Here is a 13,381-nt window from a genome sequence, read left to right as displayed (position 1 = left end):
AAGCTGGGCTGTTCCCCTTTTGCTTTTAAAGATGGATTTTGTTCAAGTGTAGCACATTTCTTTGAGTCTCCATGTGCTGAGGTATAGAATCACCTTTTTCTAAAATGATTTTTTATTTATTCATTTGACAGACAGAGATCACAAGTAGGCAGAGAGGCAGGCAGAGAGAGAGGAAGGGAAGCAGTCTCCCTGCTGAGCAGAGAGCCCGACACCGAGCTTGATCCCAGGACCCTGAGATCATGACCTGAGCCGAAGGCAGAGGCTTTAACCCACTAAGCCACCCAGGAGCCCATAGAATTGCTTTCTAACCGCCACCCTCCTCACTACCTTTGGCCGCCGCTGAAATCCCCTCGACTGCTGGGTAGGAGGACTCTTGGTGATGGCTGCAGGGTGCAACTCCCCACCCTCTGCATCTCCGGGAACACTCCAGCTTCCAAAACCAGAACCGAGACCGGCTCCTGCTCACCGCCTTCAGACATCCCCACCTCTGCTCAGACAGAGCGCCGAGCCCCAGTGGCATAGCCCGAGCAAGGGGAATCCGGCTACACCCATCCTCCTGCTCTCTCTTCTGGGGACCCCTAGGACTGGGGGTCCAGGAGAGGGATGTGGACGCAAATCTCCCAAGACTGTCCTCTCCTGGGTGGACCATTAGATCTTCCATCGTTCCTCCAACTCACTCTCTGTCCAAAAGCCGGCTGCCTCTGGAGGACCCGTGAAGGCATCCTCTGAAGCCCTGCCCGAAGTCCTCCTGGGCTGGGCAGCAGCGTGTGTGCACACACGGGCGTGAGCTCAGCCAGCACACACGGCTCTCTCTACCTGCCATCTGTCTCCTGTTGCCCTTTCCCTGCTCAGACAGTTCAGAGGGGGCTCCCAGAGTCCGCAGTCACCCACATGGGCTATGACCGTGCTGGTCTGCCTTACTCAAAATTCCCTGTGACTTCAGGGAGAAGCAGCAGCCCACCCCCAAAGAAGGGAGAGAGTAGCCTGTCATAAACCCCGCTCTCCCCTCATGGCAGATGGCTCCCCCTAACCCCTGCCCCTCGTGCTCCCCTTGGGAGGCAGTGGTGGTTGATGAGAGAGGGGCCAGTGCAGCCCCTCTGAGAGCCCTGCCAGAGGGAGAGGATACAGTTCCGCTATTCACAGGCAACTCTGAGTGTAGGGACAGAGGGTCCCTCGTGTTGTTTGTACTCAGGCTTGGGTCTCTGCTGCATTCTAGAACAGAAGGAAGAGTCCCACGCAACCTCCTGTTATGCTGCTGCAGGGCTCCCCTCCTGCCCGGATCCCAGCGGAACTGATCAGACAAATATGAAGAAGGGAAAGCCTGTGTTGGCCTGGAAGCCAGGGGAGGCGTATCCCTGGGCCAGGAATGCTGTCGATCTATGGGAAATGGGCAAGATCCAGACTGGAGGGAGGCACCCCCCCCCCCAGGAGCTGGATCACAATTCTACTTTCTGCAAAAGCAAAAACGTCCCTCGTGAGAAGCAAGTAGATGAGATCCTAACAGCACTTGCTGACCACCTCTGAATTTGGAGGGCCAGTGGGAAGCATGGGGCTTGCGGACAGTGTGTCATTTAGAAGATGTGTCAGTGCTGGGGATCAACAGCACTTGGGAGGAGCTCACTGCGAGGTCTTGGGGTGCCCATAGTTGCTAGGCCAAGTAGGTAACTGGGGGAAGCTCCTCCCTGACCAGTGTCTCCCAGATGGCACCTCTCTCCTGTCCCGACAGGATGGGCATAAGTCTTGGTGTGACTTTGTCAGTTACCTAGAGGTGGGGCATGACCTACAGCTTGCCCTGATGCACAGAGTTCCCCACTCGTTCTGCCCTCTGCCAGTGCCCTCCCCTGTCCCTCAACTAGATCCCTGAGCTTGTAAATGGCCCTTGGAAGACATTGAACGGAAAACAGTGGATATATGCACACAACACACACACGTACAGATACCCCAGAGCCAGTGAGACCCACCGTCAACTCCGGCAATGAGGTGGGGGGCCATATGTCACAGACAGTCTGTGTTCATAGCCACCCAGTGACACACGTTTGCGTTAACCAGTCCTTCAGCCTAAAATGTGATCGGACAATTGAAAAACACCCAGGTGGATGGTGAGCTAAAGAGAATCTCCTTCTTTCCCTCCTGTTTTGGGGAAAAAAATAAGATTTCACAAAATACTCATTTTTTTTTAAGGAGGAGTAAAAGCAAACAACACCCACATGCAAACACGGGCTTGCAAACCCAGTCTTCAGAAAGATTCTGTGTCATGAAGGGAAAATATCATGCTTCTCGAAAGGCAGAGAAAAAGAATTCTGTTAACAAAGGTTTATCACAGAAACGTAATTGACTATCAGGCCACGTTCATTTTGTACTGGAGTCATTTAGTTAAAATGTGATCTCTCAGAAAGGAGAGTTGGAAACAAAATGGAAAGAATGAAATGAGAAACTTGCTGGTTGAGAAGCGGGTGGGAATCAAGAGCAAACCATACAAAAAAAAAAAAAAAGTCTATAAAGAAACCAAAAGCAGGGGCACCTGAGTGGCTCAGAGGGTTAAGCCTCTGCCTTCAGCTCAGGTCATGGTCTCAGGCTCATGGGATAGAGCCCCACATCGGGCTCTCGGTCCGGCAGGGAGCCTGCTTCCTCCTCTCTCTCTGCCTGCCTCTCTGCCTACTTGTGATCTCTCTCTGTGTGTGTCAAATAGATAAATAAAATCTAAAAAAAAAAGGTTCCTCCTTATCTAAGTCAAATTAGTAAAAACAAAGGCATCTTTGGAAATACCACCCAGGATTTTGTTCATTTTAAGGGTAAAGAAATAATCCTATAAGCGCCCATGGAGAAGGAGAGATGCAGGGAGTATCTACAATATTTCTGAAAATGTATAATTGGAAGAGAGATTCCATGGAATGTTGAGAAATGCTTCTGTTGGAGAAAAGAGCTTCTGCCATAAAACAAACTTAAGAAATGCTTAATGAAGCAAAAAAAAAAAAAAAAAAAGACAAATCCCAGACTGATGAGGCTTTCTCAGGGCTTTTAAAGTGTTAGTGCATCTTATTAACTTAGCAAGATTAGCGAGCACAGTGTTCCAAATTTATTTGACAATGAAATCCTTGAAACCCACGAACTCAATGAAACCCCATGAGCCCCATTAAACCTATGCAGTCAGATGGTGCTCAATGGAATACACTTGGGAACCACTCTTCTACAGCATTTTGAGAGGTCACGGTTGTGACCTAAAATTGCAACCATCTTCCAGGTGTGTTCTTGCATGAAGACAAGAGAGAAAGACTTTCCTACACTCCAGAACTTAGGACACATCACACACAGCTCTTCTTTCCATGGTGAGGGATACTCAGCCATGCACTCCTAGCAAGCAGGAGAGAAGCAAAATAAGCAAAATCATAGGAATCAAAAAAAAAAAATCTATATGAGGAAGTTGTATAAAAGACCTGGAAGTGAATATTTAAAAGCAGTTAGAAACATGGCTCTGGACAGATCCATCAGGGTCCCATCATGAGATGGAAACCACACCCTTCCCTGCCTCGTTCCAGGCCCCAGACAGCTGACCCCCAGAAATTGCATTCATCCCAGAGACTGCCTAGTCCGCCAGCTTCTGGCTGGCTTCTGACCACAGGAGGCATGGGCAGGAGACTGGAGGGTTGGGGGGTGGGGTGGGAATTGTTTGGGATATCCTTTCCTGCTCCCTTCCTACTTTAGTGCCCTCTCTCTAGGCACTAATGTTCCCAGCTTCGGTTCCAGCTCTCTCTGTGCTTTAGACACATGGGTTCCTCCCCTGTCCCTGTGGTCCTGGGGATGGTAATGGCTCCTGTTCACCGCTAGTCTCCAGGTGTCTTGCCATCCCTTGTCTGTTCCCTTCCCCTTATTCACACATCTGTATGTCGTCCCTTCATTCAGGTGTCTCTATCTAAGCCATTTTGGGAGAATGTTTCATGCCAGGACCTTGACTCACACACACACTTCTCACTTCTCTTTGTAGAACCAGAACAACCCTGGTATTAAAATACAGCTGGCACCAAAGAAAGATGGGATACATGAATGAGTCATACACTAGTCTCATTTATATAGATGTAAAGTCCTAATAAAAGTTTAATCAGATGAAGTCAAAAGTAAGTCCAGCAATATATTAAAATCATACACCATGAGCAAACCTTCCTGGAATGCATGGCTGATGTTCTATCCCAAACACAGTGAGCTGATTAACTGCAGCAACAGGTTGGAGAAGAAAAAGGTCATTTCACATGCCGAATAGATGTTCGGTAAATGTCAACATCCATTTCCTGACCTTCTTTTAAAAAGTTCTAGTGAACTGGAAATTGAAGTATACTTATCTCACATGATTAAAAAAATACTAAACTTTCAAACCCACAGGCAACACCAGAAGAGCGGAAGTCAAGAAACATTCTCATTAAATACGGAGACAAGGAAGATTTCTACTGTTTTGTTATTCAACTTCGTTCTAAAGATCTTAGATAATGCAGTTAGACTACCCCCCCTCAAAAAAAAAGAGAGAACAAATTATAATATATTTGTAAATACAACAGTCTTCTTTGAAAAACTTGGAAAATACAAAATTATCAGAATAGAAGATTTTAGTGAAGCAGCCATTTACAGAACTATGGAAAAATTAATGTCCTTTCTACTGGCTACTAACCTGTTAGAAAACACAATACACACAACACCACCAAATAAAAGATGCTAAATTAGTTATCCATCACTGTGTGACAGATTACCCCAAAGCTTAGCAGTTTAAAACATTATCATCTCAGTTTCTGTGGGTCAGGAGTCTGGGTGTGGCTCAGCTGAGTTCTCTGACTCAGGGTCTCCCATGAGGCTACAGTCAAGTTCTTAGCCAAGGCTGTGGTCTCATCTGAAGGTTTACTCGGGGAAGCTCACCCACATGGTTGCTGGTAGGATTCTGTTCCTCATGGGCTGTGGGGCCGAGGGCCTCAGTTCCTTGCTACTATTTGGCCAGAAGTCACCCTCAGTTCCTTGCCACGTGGGCTTCCCATAAGGTGGCTCACAAACATGGCAGCTGGTGTTATCAGAGCAGACAAGTGAGAGGGCTGGAGAGAGTTCTAGCAAGACAAAAGTCACAGTTTCTTATAATCACAGAAGTAACATCCCATCACTTTTTGCCATTTCTACTCTTTAGAACCGGGTCACTAGGGTCAGCCCACAGACGAGGGGAGGGGATCATACAAGTGAGAATTTCCAGGGATCACTGTGAGCCATTTCAGAAGCCGCCCACCATGGACACAATTTCTGCATTTCATGAAAAGAAGCATGAAACAGACTCATCTATAAAACAAAACTTCACTGAAGAATAACAAGAATAGAGACCTTCATAGTAGAAAGATACACTATGTTTCTGGATGGAAACACTCAATGGTGTAAAGTTGTTTGTCACTAAATTAATCTAAAAGTTTAATCATATTTCAGTTCCCAGAAGTATTGTTTTGATTTTGTTTACTTTGGCAAAAACAAGTAAATCTAGAGTTCATATAAATAACTACAGCAAAACACAATTTAAAGATGATAAAGGGAACTGTCACGATTATTAAAATGGGCAGTATCAGTGTAAGAATGATCTGACAGGCCAATGGAATGGAAAGCCCAAACACATCAAATATATTCAGTATATGATTAATGGCCTTTCAGATGACTAGAAAGTGAGTGATTCACTTATGATCCATATTGGGATAGTTGCTTAATTTGTTTTAAAGTTATGTTCTTACTTCTTACCACACATGAAGATAAAGAGGTTAAGGAATTAAAACATGAAATCATGGGGGCACCTGGCATGGGGGTGGGGCACAGTCAGTCTTGATTTTCGGCTCAGGTCGTGATCTCAGGGCTGAGATTGAGCCCCAGCGAGAATGAGAATGACGTTCAGCGGGGAGCCTAACAACATTCTCTGGCTCCTTCTGCCCCTCCCCACGATGCGTACACACTGTCTCTAAAATAAATAATCTTTTTTTTTTTTTTTTTTTTTTTTTAAAGAGTTTACTTATTTATTTGACAGACAGAGATCACAAGTAGGCAGAGAGGCAGGCAGAGAAAGAGGAGGAAGCAGGCTCCCCGCTGAGCAGAGAGTCTGATGTGGGGCTCGATCCCAGGACCCTGGGATCATGACCCGAGCCAAAGGCAGAGGCTTAACCCACTAAGCCACCCAGGCACCCAATAATCTTTTTTTTAAAAAGTGAAATCATAAAACCATGAAAGAAACTTTAATTGAAAATATATATATGCTTGGTGAAGGCAAAAGTCACACGACAAAGTCTGAGATCATAAGGGGAAACAAATAATTTGACAGCAGAAAAAACAAAGCCCCTTGGCACATCAGTATAAGAAATAGTAATATGAACAACAAACTTCAAAAATTCATTGTGCAAGATGTGACAGAGTTCTGTATGGAAAAGTGCTAAATATATCACATCTTATAAGTCCAGACTACACAGATGAATGTGACGATAGAAAATAGTTGATGAATGGGGTGCCTGTGTGGCTCAGTGGGTTAAGCCTCTGCCTTTGGCTCGGGTCATGATCTCAGGGTTCTGGGTTCGAGCCCCGCATTGGGCTCTCTACTTGGTGGGGAGCCTGCTTCCTCCTCTCTCTCTGCCTGCCTCTCTGCCTACTTGTGATCTCTCTCTCTCTGTCAAATAAATAAATAAAATAAAATAAAATAAAATAAAATAACCAATAGTTGAAGACTATGACCAGGAAATTCACCGTTTATTCATTTAGTCAATAAATATTTTGCCGAGTGCCTCCTACCTGCCAGACACAGTTCTAAGTACTCGAGACACTGCAGTGACCAAGACAAAAGTGCCTAGCCTTATAGAGCTTACATTCTAGGGGGAGACAGGCAGCAAACAAAGGAGTAAATTGTGCAGTATTTTAGAAGTACTATGGGTAAAAGAAAAAGAAGAATAAGTAAGGAGATCAGGAGTGAGGGACTGGGGCCTCATTGAGCAAAGCCTTGAACAAGTTCAGAGCGCTGTGGGGGGTGGGGCGGGGTGGGGTGCTGGAGGGACAGAGGGGGGCAGGTGTGGTGGAGCAGGGAGAGTGAGGGTCCAAACAGTGAGGACCCCGGAGGCCACAAAGAGGACTTTGGCTTTTATTCCCGGTGAAATGGGGAACCACTGCTGGGTTTTAAGCAGAAGAGAGAAATTTTGACTCATGTCTTCAAAGGACCATTCGGCTACTGTCCTAGAACAGACTTGTGTACAAACATAGAAGCATAAGGAAGGTCAACAAACACAAGAGAAAAGGCTCACTCACCCAGGTAATCAAAGAAAGACAACTGAAAAAAAAAATACACTGTGTTTGTAACCCTACCCAATGTTGAATGCTCTTTTAAGGAGACAGTACACGGTAGTGATAAGAGCCAGGGTATTCTGGGCAGGTAAATGGAGACCACATTTCTGGGAGCAGCTGAGTAACTTGTGTCAAAATCTTAGAAATAAGGATGCCTGGGTGGCTCAGTCAGTTAAGCGTTCAGCTCAGGTCATGATCCTGGGATACTGGGATCGAGTCCCACATCTGGCTCCTTGCTCAGCAGAGAGCCTGCTTCTCCTTCTGCTTGCCACTCCCCCTGCTCTCTCGCTCTCTCTCTGACAAAATAAAATAACCTTAGAAATATTCAAACCCTTTCTCCAGAAATCCAACTTCTAATTTACCTAAGACACTAATAACGCCTGCTGTTTTCTAAGTGTTTGTACGCATGAGACCATGTACTAAACACATCTCATATGTCACCTCATTTAAATCCTTATCGTTCTTCCCATTTTACAGAAAGAAAAAAGGCAGAGTGAGTCCTACAGTGCACAAAGGAGGGCTGGCACCATACCGGGGCGCTCTGAGGCCGGTACACGGCAGGGCAGACACAAAGGTTCCTGTGCGAGCGTGCTGATTACACCATCATTGGGAAGAGCTAAGAAAGTGAAATGAAACCAACCAAGGGAGGTTATTATGATTTATCCACATAATTCAGTCATTAAAAATCTGTTGAAGAAAAATTGTTTTAGATGCGGCCGAGTGCTGACACAGGCAGAACTTCCAGGAGCTTCCTGCTTCCTGCTAGCGGTGGCCAGCTGCTGGGATGTTCCATTTCTCGGTCTAGGTGGTAATTCCATGGGTGTATACGTCGCATACTTTTCTATGTATATATGATAGTAAAAAATGTTACAGCTGTTTTTGAAAGTTTAAGTTGCCAGACGCTTCTCTTTCTGGGAAACACAAAAATGTCTGTGGAGCAGGTCTTCTACGGTCCCCGCAGTCCCTCCTGGTTATGTAGGCTTAAGGCTGGTAACTACCACCTGCTCCATGAGGAACAAAGAAAGGAGGTGGCCTGCCTCCTGGGCAGATAGAAATTAAGGCAACCCCTACCATTCCACCTGCCATCTTCACCAGTGGGTCAGGATGTTCCCCAGTTAGAGCTGAGTTCATCCTGCCTGAGTGAAATGGAAGGTCTGACAATAATGGCCTCAGGGTCCAGGCTCAGCCCTGAAGGGGGTGAGGGCTTAACAGGGGAGGTGTGGGACCTGGAGCTAGCCCCCCTCCCCCAGGGTCCTACCCAGAGGGAATGAAAGCTTGACTACCTCTTCTTCTAGGCACACAGGAGCTCCAGTGAGCAATGAGAATACTTGAAAAGGGAAGCAGGTTTTCACTGTTACTCTGCCATGGGAAAATGGTCACCAAATATTACATAAACAAAGCAGGTTATAAGACAACGTAGGCAGTACGATCTCGATTTTTTAAAGAGACAGAGAAGGGGGAAGCCTAAGAGAGTAGTTTTCTCTGCGTTACAGAGTAAGTCAATTTTTTATTAGTCTACATTTTAAATTTCCTGTACTTGATGTGTTTCCTTTGTAATCTGCAATTAAAAAGCTATAGGAGACGTAAGGGAGAGATTGCTGGTATCTTGTCTCCACTCCATTTTCATACCCTGTGCCCCCCACTTCCAGGACCCAGGTGGGTAAAACTGAATTCCTGGAGGACTCCTGGAGTCGGGGGTCAGGGGTCACATACACTCAACTACAGAGAGTACTATCAGTGAAGAACCTTAATTCTGTCCAGTCCTGTGACATACAGTAGCTTAATCCATCCCAAGACCAGCATTTCCTATTAGCCAGAACCACCCGCAAAACACCCTCTTATTAGAAGCCCAAGTGTGAGACTCAAGCTCTTGGGGGACCAGCCAGGTGCACCTTCTGTCATCCGCCCTGCCGGCCCAGGGGCTGGCATTCAGCTGGCGTGCAGGGGGCCTGCTGACGGAATGCGCAGACAAATGGACTAGTTGGGAGAAACACTGGCAGCGGAGAGGGCGTGAGTGGGTAAGCCACGTGAAAGCACAAACAGATGGAAGAGACTTCGAGCTGCAGAGATGGAGGGACGTGGGGATGAATGAGTGAATGGTGGGGGGGGGGCTGTTGAAAAAAAGAAACAAAAGCTAGAGAAACCCAGTGAGACCCAAATGAGAGTTAAAGATAAAGAAGCAGGAAAAGAAGAGAGAGTTCACAGGCTTCCCTTAGCCTTGCCAGGGCATTATTAGTCAGCATCATTGGGTTCCTTCCTCAGTTTCTCTCCTCCAGGTTTACAGGGCTGTAGCTCAAGGGACTGGCGCCCCTCTGGGTCTTGCCAGCTTTCTCCTTTGAACAGGGGGCTCTGCTCCCTCCTTCTTCCCACTGCACGCTGGCTGAGGTCCACCTGCCCCCCAACCTGGACAGAAGGGGCTCTCCACCCAGCAGGCCCCAGCCAACCCCTCCACTGAGGAAGGCCTTGGGAGGAGATCCCCTCTCTTCCTTCTGGTACTGAGGATCAGCTTGGCCTCTACCAGTTCTGGGCCCTGGGTTGGAGGGGTTGGGGGTGGGAACAGGGAAGGTTTCCATTCAGCAGGCCCAGCCACGCCTGCCTCTTGAGTGGGGGAGAAAGTCAGGAAAGGGGGAAACTGGCCAGGCTGGTGGCTGAGGGGGACCGAGGGGGCTTCCTGCTTCCGTGGAGTCATGGAAACTTGCCTCAGTGCCCAGACTGTTATTTCAGCTCTGGTATTTCCAATTCCCCAGGGAACCCGGAGCGGGTTGTGCAGAAAGCTGGGAGGAAAAGCAGAGTGGGAGGCAGCCAGAGCCACCGAATCCCTCTGGGTCCTAGAGAAGGGTGGGTTCCTTCCCTCCCCTCCCCCCACCCCCATCTGTCCCTTGAAAAGGTCCTGACCTCACCTCCCCCACTTCCGGACTTCTCCAGAGTTCCAGCCCTAGAGAGAGCTGCTCCAAATCAAAGGGCTGCAGTCCCCTCCATGGGCCCCTCCCTTGGCTTTCTTGGCTCTGGGGACCAAAGCCCCCCTGCTTTCCCAACCATTGCTCCAGATGTTGCTGCCTGGGAGGGGACAGCACAGGCCTCAGCTGGCAGTGGTCACTCGGTGGTCCTCTCCCTGCAGAGTCCACAAATTCTGTGCCAGGTCACCAGCCCTCCTCATTCCTCACTCCCCTCAGCCCCGGAAACAGTGTCGGGGTAGTACGTAGTTCAAGGCTGGTTGGGCTGCAGCTTCCATTCCCAATTCAACACAGATCCTGTCAATGCCCTTTCTTGAGCTGTCCACCCAGGTGCCAGGGCCCCGGGCTCAGCAGCCAGTGATCACGGGGAGGAGGGGGAGACCCAGGACAGGAGCTCTCAGAGCCTGCCTCATCCCTACCACCCCACCCCACCCCCCATCAAAGAAACATTCAGACCCCCCCAGTGGGCCTCCTGGTCCTTCCCTCTGCAAAGCAGTGAGGAGTCCCACATTTAGTTCCTCCTCTGCTCCCCAGACCCTCTGCTGGTCAGGCCTGATGCTTCCTCACTCCTGCATGGATTTTCCAGAACCTGGATTTCCATCCCAGGGTCACAGGACACTAATTGCTCTATGAGAGAGCCAGCAACAAAGCCCAGATTCAAGCACACAGTAGGTCTTAATGAAGTCACGTGCCATCGGCAAACTTTCAGCCCTGGATCGCTGGCCCTCCCGAGGTCCCCTGAGCCTGGTTCCTAGTGCCAGAGCAACAAACCTCAACCACAGGGCTAGATCTTTAAAATGTGGCTGTGAATCCCAGCCTGTAAGGACAAGGCCTAGAGAGGAGCCCCCACGCCACCCCCTTACATCCAGACAACTCGGGCCCAGCCCCACCTGGTGACTCAAGGGCCTCACTTGAGCCAAGCTCGGCACCCTTTGCGGCCTGCCCAGGTCTCTGTGAGCCGCCACTCTGAAGGTTTCAGTTGGGAGGATGCCAGGACACCTCCAGCTACTGAGGCAAGGCCCGGCACGGTGTCTGGAGAGGGGGAGCTGGGCAGGCTCCCCTGGGCTCACAGAGCTGTAGGCAGGCAGGGAGAAGGAGCTTGAGGGAGGAAGTGAAGAGGTGGAAAGGGGTGGCACCAGGGCCCTCCTGCACAAAGCTTCCCCTGGACTAGGAAGGATGCTGGAGACAGATCCAAACAGGAAAGGGACAGAGAAAACAGAGGGGAAGGTGGGGAGAGGGGACACCCATGGGAGAGGAGCCCCCACCTCCTGCCACTGGTGCAAGAGAAGGAAAGATAGTGGCTGTGTGCCTGGCTCTGTGCCGGGCACTTTTCATAATCTTCCCACTTCATCCTCCCAAATTTACCGCAAGAAACGTATTATCACCCCCAAGACACAGATGAAGACCGAAGCCCTGAGAGCAGAGCGGACTTCCCCAGGGAATGGCCAAGGGCCAAGTCAGGTCCCTGGCCGGGTCATCCTGGGGACCCCAGCTCTCTGGTCTCAGCAGGGACGGCTGGCAGGGCCACGGCCCTGGCCCAGGGAACTGATGCAGAGGCCCAAGCTCTGTTCAGAGCAGAGTTTATTCAAACAGAGCCTAACAGGAAACTTGGCTCCTCTGACTCACTCTGATTCGACCTTATTAAGAAAAAAAGAAAGCTGAGCAGGAGCCAGCGCTGGCTAGGGTTTCACGCCAAGTGCTGGCTCTGAGGCAGGGTCTAGCTGAGAACGACAGCCTGTGCCCCGATCTCCCCACAGCCCCAAAGCCCTGAGGCAGCCCCTGCCCTGGGCCTGGCTCTCCAAGAGCGGTCCTTGCCTTCTCCAGTCTCAGCCCCTGGGACTCCCCTACCTCATGGCCATCCTCTGTCCTCTCCCCATCCATCCTCCTCCCTTTCCCTCCCTGACTTGGGGGTACCCTGAGGCCTGTTTCCACTTCATCTCCTCCTCTCCTGGCGCTGCTGCCCATCTGGCTGGCGGGAGGACCCTACAGGACCCCAGGGATTCCAAGCAGCTGGGGCCAGCACTGCAGGGGGCAGGCGGGAGGCAGGGAAGACTTAACTCTCCGGGTCCTGGCCCCCTCCATGAGCCCAGCTCTGCATCTAGCTTGGTGGGGGGGTATGGAAGGGCAGCAAACCCGTCACTCCTTGCAGGAGTCCTGCCTGGAGTCTGAAACCTAACCCCACATGGGGCAGCTGAGGGGCTCCTTTTGAATGGTTGCCGGCTGGTTCATGAGGGTAGACAATCACCTGAATCAAGCCTCATCCTGAGGCCCAGTGAAATGGGCAAACAAATGCTAGCTGACAAAGGTGAGGGCTGGGGCTCCAGGGTCTCCGAGGAATGTCCACTCTGGGGGCTTCTCCCAGGTGGGCTCCAGGAGTTTCCAAAGTAGAGGGGAATCTGCAGGGGCCAAGTTAAGGGCAAGTTCTTCCTACTTGGGGTATAAGCACAGGAGGGAAATTTCTGCCCTCCAGCTCAGGAGCAAGGTGGGACAAGGCGGCCCAGGGGAGTCATTCAGAGGGTGACTTCTTGGATACCAAGATGTCCAAACTTCTGGCATCCCTCCTATCTCTGCCATGGTCAGAGAGGACTGAGAAACTCCCAAAGCACTCTTGGGGACCATCTGGTCTAATCCTCCATTGATCAGAGTAAAGAAGGGGCTTCCCCAACATCACCCAGCGAATTAATCCCAGCATCAGGACTAGGCCTAGCTCTTCTGAGTCCCCCTTCCTGCTGTTCTATGCTGTGCCATATCAAAGACAGCCCCTGGGTCGCATTTTAACCATGGGCATACTCAGGACATTGATTCAAGAGACACAGAGCAGAAACCTCCCTGATGCGATGCATAAGAGGCTGACCTCTCCCATGATTTCACAAGTTCTAGTCAGCACAAGGGCATACGCCCATTCTACAGATTGAGAGAGTAAGCACAAGAGATGTGCCAAGATAGGAAAAAGCTGAAGCTCCAGCCCCTTTGTACTCAGGCCTAAGCAACTGAGCTGCCCCTGGGGTCCAATATTAGGTTCAGCATCTCCTCAGGGAGGCCCACCAACAAGGAGGGTGGCCCTTAGCACTGACTTTGGGGAGGGGGAGTTCAGGGGGTCCTGG

The sequence above is a fragment of the Lutra lutra genome, chromosome 7 (genome assembly GCF_902655055.1).
Source record: "Lutra lutra chromosome 7, mLutLut1.2, whole genome shotgun sequence".
Classification (NCBI taxonomy): domain Eukaryota; kingdom Metazoa; phylum Chordata; class Mammalia; order Carnivora; family Mustelidae; genus Lutra; species Lutra lutra.
This window is presented reverse-complemented; position numbering follows the sequence as displayed.